We start from the raw sequence: 13,206 nt of genomic DNA, 5'->3' as shown, positions 1-13,206 counted from the left end.
TTCAATTAAATAACATTTCAAATCTTTGAAAAGATAATGGTAGCAGAAATAGACAGAGATTCATCTTTATGAAAATATTTAATATTTTATTTCATGAGCTTAAATGATATGAACACCTTGTACTGGAGAAATTATATCATTAATCATATTAATGATTTAACTGGTTCCTAGAGTAAGTGCTCCAGTTTTATTGTTGCTTAAACAGAGAATTCTTAGAGAGAAAAAGAATGTGCTTTAGAGGAAGCCAATTTATAAGGACCCTTGATAATAGTTTTTGATTAATTCCTGATAATATGAAAGAGACAAGGAGCCCAAGGCATTTTACTTCCTTTCTCCTATTGTCTAGTCACACCTGCATGTCAGCCTTAGATCAGCCCCACTTTCTGATTCCTCCATGCCCACATCTGTCCATTGTCAGCCTGGGTTTGCTGCCTCCTATTTGGGTGTGCATTGCTGTGGTTCTTGTGAACCTGCTCACTGATACTGTCCTTCAGTCAGTAGTGCATGTCTATCAAACAAATACTTGGTCATGCATAGCTCTTGCAAGCCCTGGGGAGGAGACAGGAGTTTCTTTTCCAGCAGTTTCTTTGAGCCTCTTCCAGTATCGTATAAATGCACTGACTACTTTAAGGGACTGAGTCAGGATGACAAGAACAGAATCACCTTTCACTTCCTTCAGGTTGTGCAGCTGAGCTGCATCCACTGTTTTTACTTCCCTACTTCCCTCTTAGTGATTATTTTCTACTGCAGGGTCCCACTGTCCACCTCTGCAATCTAGCTTCTGTTGTGGGAGGTAGGGGATGAGATGGGGCTCAGAGAGTGGGTGAGATCTGTCAATACACATCACTTGGTAATAGTTTTTTTTATAAGTGTAAAGTTTATTGGTTTGTTTTTAGGCAGAGTCAAAATGTTCCCATATCAAAACAGCCACTTCAAGGCAGCCACATCAAGATGTTCCTGGCATCAAAATGACTGTGTCAAAGCTGTGTGTCAGCAAATTGACGATAACAAAACAGCCTGTATCAAAATGTCTGTATCCTCCATTGGCACAGGACTTGCCATCAAAGGAAGTCTTTCTAGAATGTCAGTGCTGTTTATAGTAAGATAAGATGAAAAGTTATGTTTCTTTCCATTGATGCTTCCACTTTCAGCTGGGGGCTGGACTTAACCACAAAGGAACTGGATGGCAAAGACGTACCACTCTTTACTCCTAGCAAGCTATGGCTTCTGCAAAAAGAATTAAGCACAGATTAGCAAAGATGATCCTGATTTTACCATGGAAATTGTGAAACTCCTGTGCTAATTTTGTAACCATGCCTTTACACTTTGTTCTCATCACAAAGCTCTTTTGGACCTATGTACTAGGAATCAGCCAACAAATTTATGCCAACGTGAAGGCAGCCTGGAGTTGCCTGTTCACCGCCTGCCACTTTGTATTCAACCACAAGCTTGGAAGAACCATAACACATGCAAATGTCCTGAACTGCTACCTTAGACATCTAACTAGGTTAATGCTTGAATCCTTTCCTGACCTATATCTTCAGACTAAGGAAGGTTACAGATTCGGCAGAGTCTTGGAATGGGCTACCTACAGTAGACATGATTCCATGCCTGCCTTATGTTCCACCTCTTCCTCAACTTTCAAGGTGCCAGACTCTCTTGGCTTTGTTCTGCCTCACCGGCTTCTGCTTCTCAGTCCTTTCCTCTCTCCTATTTCTCTATCTGACCTCCAAATACTACAGTGCCTCAACTCTCAGTTGCAGGTCCTCTAAGAATAGCTCTCTAGGAGAGCTCATTCAATTTTGTGACTTTAAATAACATCTGTGTGCTGATTATTCCAAATATATGTTTCCAGCCTGACCTTTCCCAGAACTCCAGATTTGTATATTCAATATTTTCAATTTAAATATCCAAAAAGTATCTCAAATGTATAGGCCCAAAATGAAATGTTAGATTTCCTGACTTAAGCCTGTTATTCATCTAGTCTTCTCCATTTTAGTGTCAAAATGAACTGTATAGCTGCCAAGGCAGAAACGTAGAAGTTATCCCTGATTCATATATAAATAGATGGATGGATGGAGGGATAGATAGATAGACAGATAAATATGGATATGGAAAGAGAGATAGATAGATATAGACCCCCTACCAGCAAATACTACTATAAATCTACCTCCAAAACATATCTGGACTCATGTCCTTCTTTTTCTCTTTAGTGCCACAGCCCTAGTATAAAGTTACCAACATCTCTTACCAAGACCACTGCATTCACATCTTCACTGGCCTCTCCTTCTACTTTATTTTATTTTATTTTTTGCATGACTGTATTCATCACATACACTTAGGTCTCAGAGAACAGGTCAAGGGCAAAGAGGACTTCCTAAACTGCCCAATCAGGATAACCTCTGTCTTTTCCCCCTTGTTTTCAACCAGCTTACCATGTTGATTTTCTTCATAGAGCTTCCCACAGTATACAAATATTTCCTTCTTGTTACCTGTGTTCCCTACTAGAACATAAGCTCCAAGAGTGGATAGATGTACAATTCTTTTCTTCTCCACTCAGTCCCCAAGACTTATCACAGTGCCTGCCTGACTCATTAAAGTAGATGCTTGACAAATATTTGCTCTTGAGAATGAATTCAAGTCTTTCCTAAAGAGAAAATTCTTTTGGTAGTCTAGAAGTTTAGAAGACGTGGGTATCTGCTGTTATTTAGAAATATCTCATTCAGACGGGCTGTAAACATGTCTCAAATATAAGGAATGTTTACTTGCAGTCATTAATCAAGACAATTTTAAGTGTTAGTTCAGACATACTTCTGTAAAGACTACTCCTTTGTTTGTCCCAAACTGAGCACCAGCATGGTGAACAAATGTATTGGTTCAGGTTCCAATATTAGCAATAACTAAAGATGTTATTTTGCAGATGATTTTGTAAAATATTTACCTGAAAGGAAATAATCACATGGATTAAAATAAACAATATTGAAGGACCTCCCTGGAGGTGCAAGGGGTTAAACGTCAGCTCTATGAAGCTATCAGTAGCCACTGCAGCACGAGTTCAATCCCCAGCCAGGGAGCTACCCGCATGGCATAGCAGACCTCTCCTGTCTCACCTGCTGCCCCCCTCAGCAGTGTATTTCAGTCAATCTGCCTGCTCTGTTCCCCACTATATCTCTGGTGAATCCTCTTCCCCCCCACCCCCCCCCCCGTGCCTCTGGCTTACATCCCAGTTCTTATATGCATAAATAAACAAATCTTTAAAAAAATAAAATAAACAATATTGAATTTTTATTTACCTGACACATAAACATATATACACTAAAAGTTTTATATGCAAATTGACTTAGGAGTTCTTTTTAAGTAAAGAATTGTCTTTGCTTAGAAAAGTATCTTGAGGGCCTCCCTGGTGGCGCAGTGGGTTGAGCGCAGAGCTATGAAACTGTCCACAGTCTCTGCAGCGCGGGTTCTATCCCAGTCTGCCAGGGAGATTCCCACATGTCACAGCAGACCTCTCCTATCTTGTCCGCTGCTCCCCTCAGCAGTGGATTTCAATGGAACCGCCTGTTCTGCTCCCCACTCTGCCTCTGGTGAATCCTCTCACGCTCCGCACCTCTGCCCTGTACCCCAGTTCTTTCATGCATAAATACATAAAGATAAATAAATTTTAAACAAAAAAAGAAAGAAAAGTATCTTGAGATGCCTTGGGAGTAGAAGTACAGTCTCTATATGGAAAGAAACAACAAAAAGGATCACAAAATCATTCTGCATGAGAAATTGGGAACTATGGAAAGACTAGAGAAGAAGTACATGAAGAGAAAGAGTGCGAGAGAATGTTGAACAAAAAGACAGAAGCTTAGTTGGTGAAAAAAGAATGAGGAAATACAATTTTCAGATTGAGACCGGCTGATGAAGGGGACTTCACATTGGCCATGCAGCTCCCCTATATGGCAATCATTATCCTCCATCTCCAGGAAGAGTCTGCCATACACAGCTGCCTCTCGTGAATTTAGGGTGGGAAATCTAGGAGGAGGGGCCAGTAACCCCCCTTGGGTAAGTGCCAAATGAAGATAAAGGAACAGCTGCAAGATACAGAGTAAAGAATGGGAATTCAACGGAAGCCAGAAATCAAACCTTGAGGTTACCAACAAAATGGGGAGGCCAGAAAAGCTGCAGTGAGTTTGAGGAGAGCACTGGATTTCCCATAAGATATGGGACACCTGACTTCACGAATAATCCAGGAGCTGCTGTGATCTTACTGGTAAATATTAATCACGCCTCACCATTTTAGTGGAACCCCAGTCAGAGATGATAGGTAATATGTGTTCTAATCAGGAGCCTCTCTTTTTGAATTTCTATCCTGCTTTATTTGTTTTTATTTTCCTCTGTGATCCCATAGATGATACTGACAGGTCACTGGTTTGTTTTTTGGTTTTTGTTTTTTTTTTTTTTTTTTTTTTTTTAATTCTTAGTGTTGATTAGCCAGAGCAAAAAAAATAAAATTAAATTCATGAAGTCGGGGCCTCCCTGGTGGGGCCGCAGGTTGAGCGCCACGCTGTGAAGCTGTCCACAGCCTTTGCAGCACAGGTTCGATTCCTGGCTGGCCAGGGAGATACGCACATGGCAGGGCAGACCTCTTCTGCCTCTCTCACTGCTCCCCTGACCAATGTCTTTGGTCTGTCTGACTGTTCTGCTCCCTTCTCTGTCCTTGGTGAATTCTCTCACCCTCCCGTGCCTCTGGTCTGTACCCCAGTTCTTGTATAAATAAATAAATCTTTAAAAAAATAAATTCATGAAGTCTATGTAGTGGGAGAAGTCTAGCGAAAACCAAATTTTAAGCAATAATATCAATAGAAAACCAGAAGTTCCTGCATAGAGCACATTCAATTTGACTAAATCATTTATTCATCTTACTCAACAAATATTTATGTGCCAGATACTCTGCTAGGTTCTTGAGCTCTAAATATGAATAAAACCCAATTGCTTCTCTTGATGAGTTCAAAGCCCAATGGAGATAAAAAAACAAATAATTATACTAAGATATGGGACTATGGGAAGTGAAAAATATAGTGTTAATCATGGCATTTATGAGATCATTGCAGAGAGGCACTTAGTGAAGCTTGCGGGAGGAGTCAGGGTTAGGAATAGCTTTTTGAATAAGCTGACAGATGAACTGGATCATAAAGGATCCAAAGAGGTTTTTACCCTTACAGCTAGCCCTGCACCCTTCTTTTCTGGGTTCCCTGAGTATCTCCTCAGAATGCAGTTACAAAAAGCAGATTTGAGATGGCCAGTGTAGGGGAAGATGTCCCTCCAGTTTGAAGAGATGTCACATAACAGTGAGTATGACTATCAGGAGGCAAAAAACAAATGTACAGATGTGACACTCATAATCTTGGATTTTCATTGTCTGTGAGTCAAAAACTTTTCTCTGCCATCAACTAGCAAGTTATTCCATGTCTCTGGTTTCAGTTTTCTCATCTATAAATGTCCAATCTGCATTTATAGAATCTTCCTATAAAGCAGAGAGGGAGGGAGGGAGGGAGGGAGGGAGGGAGAGAGAGAGAGAGAGAGAGAGAGAGAGAGAGAGAGAGAGAGAGAGAGAGAGAGAGAGAAAGGACTGAGGAACAGATAGGGCCATAGGGAGAAACCAATGAAGAACTGTGGGCCTCCCCGGTGGTGCAGCGGTTGAGCGCTGGGTTGCGAAGCTGCCGCAGCCTCTGCCTCACCAGTCCAATCCCTGGCCATCGGGCGAGGGTCCCACATGGCGCGCAGACCTCTCCTGCCACCCACTGCTCCCCTCAGCAGTGTATTTCATCACTCTGCCTGCTCTGCTCTCCCCTCTGGCTCTGGTGAATTCTCTCACCTTCCCGCACTTGTGACTGTACCCAGCGCTTGTATAAATAAATAAATAAATCTTCAAAAAAAAAAAAATCAAGAACTCACTACAAACTCCATCTTCTTGGGGAAGGTAAGCCTCTTATGATCCCAACAGGTAGAGGGGAACTGTCTCCTTCAACGTACATCATATTGTACTTCATGGTGGAGCTCCAGAAGGAAAGGCTGGGGAAGGTGACATAGCCACAGTGGACAGAGATTTCTCCATTTCAGGCAGGCTCTAGAGAAGACTCTCAAACTTCCTTCATTGGCTGCCCTCATGTTCAATGCCCTTCTCTGCATAGATGCTCCTCATATCTCCCTGCGTCTCCATAGGCTAGGCCTGTCCAAGTCTGAGGAACCCCAGGTTCATAGCCCTAAAGAATTATGAATTTGAACAATGGGGGCTGACATGCGTGGCCAGACCAAAAAGGGTGTAACTGTTGAGTTGGAAAAGACTAAGTCTAAATGAGGAAGAGACAAAGTCTTGAACTTGAGGACAGTGTGAACACAGTCATAGTCACATCAGAATGAGTTGGCTACAGCTCAAAGATCTATGTGCAGGGCTAATCAAATAAAGGTTTGAGTGAGGGAACAAAAGGAAGTAAAAAGTGAGTCAGATAGAGATGAGGAAGGAATTTAGTTTTGGGTTAAGGGAAGGAATGGTGAATGACAGTGGAGATGGCTTACTAGCAGGGACAGCATAGGTAAAAAGCATGGGCATTTAAAAAAACAACTGACTGTGTTTGTAGTTTGCTCGTAGTTTGTGTTGCTGGTGATAAGATGTAAATGAAGCCACAGGAAAGGTTAAGGCAAGATAATGGTGGGTTCTTAATGGCATGTTCTACCACGGAGACCACTACATGATTGTCAGGTAGAAAAGTAACATGGCAACAGCAGGGATTTTTAAAAAATATTTTTATTAATTTTTAAATTTTCTTACATTGTTGTTCATTTTTGTACAGTATTTGATTTCTCCCCTCAGGTGTAGTGCCCGTAAATCTCCCACCACCACGTCACCTGGGAACAATCACCATGGTACCTTGTGCTCTTCCCATCCCTGTTTTGATACCTTTTCCTCCCCCGCCCGCCCCCCCCCCACTTTAAGCCTCAGATTTATAGTTGCCTACGAGTTGTGTCTTTATTTTTTTTTGACTCTTTAAATTACTTCAGTGACTATAAAGAGAACAATTAGAAACGGATTGTTGTGGCACCTATGGTTGCACCTATATTTGAGATAGACAAAAACAAAGGATGTATGTTAGCACATTGTTGTTCTAGTCTAGCCTAGTAAAAGCAGAAGAGACCTCCTATCCGAGTCATGGAGAGTAAATATGAAGAAGTGGACACAGGTCAAGTATTGTCTAGGAAGACAAGTTGTGAGGGCATGATAATTGGTTGGGCTTGAGAAATAAAGGAGAGAGATTATCAAAGAATTCTCTCTTGGATGACAAATATGGATAATGGGGTCATGAACTAAGATTGTATCTACAGGAGGAGAAACTAGTTTAATGTAGAAAATAAAGAGTTCCATTTTAAATCTATGCCTTCCTAGGTGCTTTTTGGCACAGTCAGAATGAGCTAGAATGAGCTAGAACTGAATGGAGAGATCTGAGATGAAGGTTCAACCTTGGCATTCAAGTCTGCACAGGTGGTAGTTGAAACATTTTAAGCACATCAGATCACTTAGGGAACATATGCAGAGTAAGATGAGTGATGATCAAGGAAACTTCCAGGAAAAAAATAGAGGAGAAATGTTCAGAGATGTATGAGAGAATAAGCAGAATGTGGTCATCGATATAAAGAGTAAATTTTAAGAAGAAAGTGATGGATGGTGGGCCACCCCAGTGGTGCAGCGGGTTGAGCGCAGCGCTGTGAAGCTGTCCGCAGCCTCTGCAGTGCGGGTTGGATCCCCACTGGCCTCGGAGCAACCCACATGGCGAGCAGGCCTCTCCTGTCTCACCCACTGCTCCCCTTAGCAGTGTATTTCGGTCCTGCCTGTTTTGCTCCCTACTCTGTCTCTGGTGAATCCTCTTACCCTCCCACACCTCTGGCCTGTACCCCAGTTCTTGTATAAAAATAAATAAATCTTTAAAAAAAAAAAGTGATGGATTGTGTTATGCAGAACAGAGACATTACAATACAGGGGTCAAGGAAAATACTTTAAATTTATCCACTTTATATATTATCCTGACAGTTGATGTCACAGAGTGGAAATGGGAGTTGAAGAGCAAGTAGGGAGGCAGCTCCATTGAATATCCCAGAAGGATATTCAAACTAGACAAGGGCATGACCAGAAAGGAAAATTATTGGCTAGTCTCACATATAACTGTAGATACATAAAAACTAAATAACATTTATAATTCATTGAAAACACAGTATAGTCAAGGAAGATTTAATCCCAGAAATGGAATGATACTTTATTTTTTTTAAATCTATTAAAGTAATTCACTGTCTAATCCAATTTAGGTGGAAAAGTAAATGATCACATCAATACATACACCAAGAGACAGTGGATAAAATTTAGCATTCACTCCATGGTTTTGAAATATCCTTCTTAGAAAACTAGACATTAAAAATGTCAAAAGCGTGTAGCAAATATCATACTTAATGGTGAAATAATGGAAACATTCCTATAAAGTCAGGAATAAAATTTTGCTATTATATTTATTCCACACTGTCTGGGGATCCTAGCCAAGGTAGGAAGACAAGGCAAAAATAGGGATTGGAAAGGAAGTGACAAAATAATTGCTATATGAAAATAATATGATTATTACACAGAACATTCAAGACAAACTTTTGACATGTAATCAATAGTTATAAGAGAATTTAAGGTTGATGGGCACAAAAATCAATGTTCAAAAAGCAATCGTTTTTCTATACATCAATAATTAGAAAAAATAATAGTTACACTTTAATAGTCACAACAAAATCTAGAATGTACTCAGAAATAAATCTCACAAAAAATGTCTAAGAAAGCGCCTCCCCTGGTGGTGCAGTGGTTGAGCGCTGGGCTGCGAAGCTGCCCACAGCCTCTGCAGCGCCGGTTTGATCACCAGCTGCCACCAGCAAGGGTCCCACACGGTGCGCAGACCTCTCCTGCCGTGCCCACTGCTCCCTTCAGCAGTGTGTTTCGTCAGTCTGCCTGTTCTGCTCCCCACTCTGGCTCTGGTGAATTCTCTCACCCTCCCATGTTTCTGACTGTACCCAGTGCTTGTATAAATAAATAAATAAATAAATAAATAAACGAACGAATAAATAAATAAATAAATCTTTTTAAAAAAGTCTAAGAAAGACCCTTTTGTATAAAATCACAAAACATTATTGACAGATATAACAAGGAGAAATATACCATAGTCTTATCAATATTATAAAGAATTCATTCTCCTTAATGTCTATACTTAATATATTACAGGCAGGCTCCCAACAGAGTGCTTTGTGGAATTTGACCAGATGATTCTAAAATGCACAGGGAAATGTTCAGGGCCAAAAACAGGCAAGACAATTTTGAAAAAGAAAAATAAGGGGAGAAATTAACATACTGTGGTACTAAGAACCCCTTCATTATCACCTCTTTTCCCTATCACTACAACCCCCTGATCATCCTTTCCATTCTTAATATTTCTTTTTGGACATGCACTTTAATATTACTGCCTGAGATTGAGGAGTTTCATCAAGGTTAGGATGAACCCTGAAAATTCCTCTGGTTGAGGCTGTTCATTCTCTCATACTTTTTGTTATGTTGTGTTGCAGTAATGGGATTTGGTGTGCAGAGGCTGACATTTCACTGACACACCCCATTGCTACTTCCAGATCACCTCTCTCTTTTTTTTAAAGATTTATTTATTTATGCAAACAAGTACTGGGGTACAGACCAGAGGTGTGTGGAGTGTGTGTGAAAGGATTCACCAGAGACAGAGTGAGGAGCAGAACAGGCAGACTGACTGAAATGCACTGCCAAGGGGAGAGGCAGGCGAGACAGGAGAGGTCTGCTGAGCCATGTGGGTAGCTCCCTGGCTGGCCAGGGATCGAACCTGTGCTGCAGAGGCTGTGGTTAACTTCATAGTGCTGTGCTTAACCTCTTGCGCCACCAGGGAGGACCCTCAAGCATATTTAGGTGACAACTTACTATGCATGTATTCCAGATTGTTTATATCTTTGCGCACAAGATTTGTAAATAAGTTCCAGTTATTATAAATGATATGTTGATACCTTTATGACACCAAAGGCAAAATGAAAATAAGCCAGTGTAGCCTCTTGATGTTGACTGATTATGATAATATTGCTCTCAGGGTAATATGAGGACAATAGTATCGTTTGAAAAGTCTGTCTTTGGGTATCCCTGGTGGTGTAAGGGGTTAAGGTGCAGCATTATGAAGCTATCCACCAGGGAACTGACCTTCATGGGGCAGCACACTTTCCTGCTTTGCCTGTGGCACCCCTCATCAGTGCATTTCAGTAGATCCACCTATTCTGTTTCCCATTCTATCTCTGGTGAATCCTCTCATCCCCCCACACCTCTGGCCTGTACCCCAGTTCTTGTATGCATAAATAACTCTTTAAAAAAAAAGATCTGTCCTTTAAAATCATTTAGCTTTGATTTTTTTTCTTGCATGTTTTGAGGACTCATAAAAACCCCAAGGCTAAGAAAATGATGATTTTATTTGGCTAGGGTGAAGTAAATTGGTGTTTCTACAGTTACTAGAATAAGGCAGAAATTAATTTGCTAAAGATTACCCTCTTCATAGATTGTGTTGGTTAATAGATGGTTGGGACAATGTACCCCAGGCAGAGGTGGAGGACTCAAAAGATCTGGTGTTTAGGTACTGGCAAAAGCAGAACCACATAAAAGCACACACAAAATTTTAAGAGTCTGATATTTGCCATTTCTTTCTTACACTTTGCTAATTTTTAAAAATGACATGGTTGAGGTGGGGCACCTTATTATTTTCAGGGTTTAGAGCCTCTAAAGGTTTTAATTAGACCCTGATGTCAGGGGCCCTTGTGATTCCTTCTGAGTGTTTTTATTCCTTTTGCATTCCTGCAATTGAATGCTGAGGTGAGGTCATTATTTTAGAGGTGCTTTTGCCAGGAAGAAATAACTGGTAGAGAGGTCTGTGTGTCTCTGGTTTGTTTTCCTGCTTTCCCAAACAATATGTCTTTGCTTGGTACAAATAGTGACTTTCTCCTAGGGCACACAAGCCAGGTATCAAACATCATTCACAAACATTATTCACAAGAAGATTCCTAAATCTTTTTTGGGACTAGTGAATGCCTAACATCAAACACCTTCTAATTTCTAATCACTAACAAATATTGCTGTAAGTAGAGTGAGCGCTTCTTAAGTTCTCTACAGCAACCTCAGTTTCCCCATTAGAATATTCACTTTCTTTCTACCTGACCTGCTTCCAAATTTGACTCATGCCACAGTTCTGGTTTTCATCCAACTTCTTTCTACTCAGAATGCAGTGGAATGAATGGCAGCCACCCAACCACTTGAGGCTTGCTGTCCTGTGCTCTTGAACAAAGAAACGGAGAAAATAGAGAAATAGTTTCGTGTAAACACAGACCCTTCTACCAAGTAGGGATTTTTTTTTTTATTCCATTAGATTCTGCTTAAGACTCAGGATGCAGGATGCTCTCTTGATAAGGGACAGACAAGGTTGAAAAGGGGAACATACTGAGCAATGAGGAACAGCTGAGAGCTACAAAGATAGGGTTGTGCTCATGTATAAATAGAAATGTTGCTGCTACCCTGATGAATCAGACCAGATGTTTCTCTGATGTCTCTGTTTGGTCCCTTGGTTTTGTTTTTTTTTTAAAGTATAATTTTGCTAAAATTGTATGTGGGGCCAAGAATGTGGCACAAATGCTTTAAACTTAAATAATATATAAAAGAATAAAATCACTTTACTGAGGAAAACTCTATCACGATGAAAAACATCAATTTTGAGAAGTACAGAAAAGGGCAGGAAGGAAACAATCTGCTGATGAATTGCCATTCGGGAGTTCTGAATTCTAATCCTTCCTCTGTCACTAGTTGTGTGGTATTGGACAAACCATGTCATTTTCCCAGTTCTGAGTATGTTTATTGTTAAAATGAGGAAGGGGCAAGGGAAAGAATGGGAATGCATGTCTAGGTTTATTAAACCAATTTTTTAGTGTCTTTTACAGCTTTAAACCAATCAAACCAAACAGGGGCTTGAATGATAGTGGGGTTTCAGCAAGCAGAGATGGAAGAAAGAACATTCTTGATGAGAGAAATAAGCAGAGACAAGGGCAACAAAGTGTTGGCTGTATTGGGGGAAGAGAGTCATTTGGGGTTGGCTGAGCATGGGCAGTGAGACTGGTAGGACCACATTTGGGAGGCCCTTTTAATCTCCATAGAGCAAGTGTTTTAACTTAGTAGGCAGCAGGGAGTTGTTTTGTGATTTTTTTTTTTTTTTGGCTTGGATGTGACCTAGTCTGAACTGTGCTTTAGAATAATTCACCTACAGCAGAGTGTAGGATGAACTGGAGGCGGAAAGGCCTCAGGGCAAGGAGGACAGCTAAAAATCTAATGCAATAATGCTGGTGAAAGCAAACCAGATCTGAGCTAGGATGGTGTCAGTGGGAATGCAAAACAGGATCTGCATTTATGCAAGCAAGGGTGGAGGAGAAGATTTAAGATCACCCCAAGTTTATAAATCTGTGATAGAAACATCTACTTCAAGTAACATAAAAAAGAAATTCAGAAAGGGAAGGGTGTTTGGGCAGGAGGGAAGGGGACATAGGTTCCTTTCAATGCATTGAGTCTGAAGTACATGAAGTGTACATATCTTTGCTGAGGTGTTGGCCATTTAAACTCCTGACTGGACCTCAGCGCTGTGGGTGGGCTGGAGATGAGCATCTCAAAGTCAACATTATCCAGGTGAGAGTTGGAGTAGGAATAAATAGATGACCTGCAAATTGGAGAATGAGGCAGAAGGAAGACAAGTCTTCCTTGGCAAAGGAAGTGCCAAACAAGTGGCAAATTCTTATGATGAAATGGGCACAGTCAGTGTTATAGAACATCATCAGGACAGTGCTGTACCACTGTGTCCAAGGGGAGGGAATATTGAAAGAGACAATGGCGGAAACTCCATTTAAAAGTTGCATGACAGCTTTGGGGGATTAACTGCTTTGAGGTGGTTTCTAAAGAGCCTAGAAGGAACTGGTTATAAGAAAGTAGCTATAAACCTTTGTGAACAGGGAACCTTTTACAACTGTGAGTGTGTTTGTGTGTGTATTTATGTTTCTGGCAGGGTGAATAGAGGAGAAAATTAGACAAATACATTACCCTCTGGTTATGGCAGC

Source organism: Talpa europaea, assembly GCF_964194135.1.
Source record: "Talpa europaea genome assembly, chromosome: 12".
Classification (NCBI taxonomy): Eukaryota; Metazoa; Chordata; class Mammalia; order Eulipotyphla; family Talpidae; genus Talpa; species Talpa europaea.
The sequence above is the reverse complement of the archived record's forward strand: the minus strand, read 5'-3'. Positions refer to the sequence as shown.